Genomic DNA, 2147 nt, shown 5'->3' with positions numbered 1-2147 from the left:
GGTGTTGAAAACTGAGCTGGGCATCAGGGGTGGTAACAGGGCCACAGTGGGCAGGGGAGTTGGTGCAGTGGCTATTTGCCATCAGTTACAGAAGTAGTGTTCATGTTTGAAGCATGCATTCAGCAACACCTATGCATGCCTCTGTGTACCTGGTGAATATCAGCCTTGTGCACACTCACTCTTGCACACCCACATTCCCATTCCCACACATATACATCCATGAACTCTCACATGAGGTCATAACTCATCAAACACTATGCATAATTGCATGCTGTCAATCACACTCAAACACATGTTCACACGCACTCAGATACCTGAACACATAAGCACAGACACTGTCATTGTTGCTCATGTCCATGGCCCCTGAGCAGAGTCCAGTCTGTTTTCAAGTCCAGTGGCCTGTCCTGTCACCTTTCTCCAGGCCCCTGCCACATTCCAGTGGTGATATCTAATCATTGACCTTGAGTGAGGTTCCACAGGACAGAGTTCCAAGGATGAAGGGTGTGGTGCTGAGGGCTTAGAAGGAGGGGAGCCTTCCTTGGAGAATAGAGCTATATATTTTGGGTAAAGAAAGTCCCTGGAAGCGGGTAAATGCAGCATAAAGAATACCCACCCTTCTTGGAGCCTGAAAGACCCAAGTTCAGGCTCTTCCCTACCGTTTACTGAGTAACCTTGGCCAACTTACTTAACTATTCTAAGCAGTAAAAGGAGAATAATCAAGCTTTAAGATCCGAATTAGAGACTCAAGCAGGCAGACAGGGGTGGTCTGCCCACTGCTCATTCACAAGTCCCCTGGGAAATTGAAGGCACCTCTGTCACTGGATGGGGTGGCGGTGGGTGGGGGAGCGCACATCATGCTCTGCCTCAGGGGGATCCCCAGCCGGTGATGGCTCTCACACAGAGGCCCCAGCTCTAGCCACCAGGAATCCAGTAGCAGGGCCCTGTCGGTGGATTTGGCCCGGTTCAGTTGGCTCTGCTGTCTCCTGCATGTTTTCACATGAGGTGCAGCTGCCTGGTGTTAATGGGAAATCACAGAAAGATGCCTGATACTGAGACACAGCCACCTTGGCCTGAGCCCAGTTCTCCTGAAATTCCTCCCAACTGACTCAGGGTGGTGCCACCTTTGCTCCCCTGTGCAAGTCAGGACTGCTGTTGCCAGCGGTTCTGTCCAGGGCACAGAAGAGTCATTGTGGACAGAGACCCTGTCTCTTGGAATTTATCTTAGTCCCTGTCTTCTGGAATGTTCACCCCAGCTATTAGGTATTAGACTATGGTTGCTTCCATCTTGCTCTTCAATAATATTCAAAGGAAACCATTCTCTCTGTCCTCAGCTCTCCAGGCAGCCTTTTGTCTGGAGTCTCCTTGGTCCCCAAGGTCTGAGGGAATAAGGTCACTGTCAAAGGCTTTTAGAAGGCCATATGGATCTGAATAGAGAGGAAAGGACCGAGAGGCATGAGACCACAGTGATCATTTTGCTTCTGCCTCCTGTGTGATCCTTTCTCTGGGCTCAGTCTCCTGACCCTCGGGAGACAACATGCTGCTTCCTGGATTCTTTGTCAGCTTCCTTCCCACCCTGGCTCAGTCTGAGGTAGCTCACTGTGGTCTTTATTTAATGTCTTCTTCAAACTAGTCATAGTAGTGCCAAACCCTTGAAGAGGTAAGGGTGGAATGGGACTCTCAGGTACCAGACATTTTGTATGGCTTCCTTGAAAAGGCACAGAGTAAGCCTAGCTATATCAACATCTATATGTTAATGTTCCTCAATATTAGAATGAACGTCTTCCCTAAACAGAACCAACACACACACACACACACACACACATATATATATAAATGAATTTATACTATAATCAAGGCCCTATTATTAAGAGTTTAACACTGTTTTTTTTAATACAATATTTATTACTACCACCAATATCAGGGAAGGACAAGCTGCAATACCCAATCTGCAATATGACTTAAACTCTTTTTAGGGAACGGGTTGGGGAAAATAATGGATGATTTGATTTTATCTTCATACCTTTATTAATTTCCAAAAAATTCTAGAAAGTGGTTGTTTTAGCATCATAAAAAGCAATCCTTATTTTATATATTGTATGTTGAATGCCTTTTTTCTTCCCTGGAGTGGTCCATCTTTTGGTGTTTCT

This window comes from Myotis davidii, unplaced genomic scaffold, assembly GCF_000327345.1.
Source record: "Myotis davidii unplaced genomic scaffold, ASM32734v1 scaffold1734, whole genome shotgun sequence".
NCBI lineage: Eukaryota > Metazoa > Chordata > Mammalia > Chiroptera > Vespertilionidae > Myotis > Myotis davidii.
The sequence above is the reverse complement of the archived record's forward strand: the minus strand, read 5'-3'. Positions refer to the sequence as shown.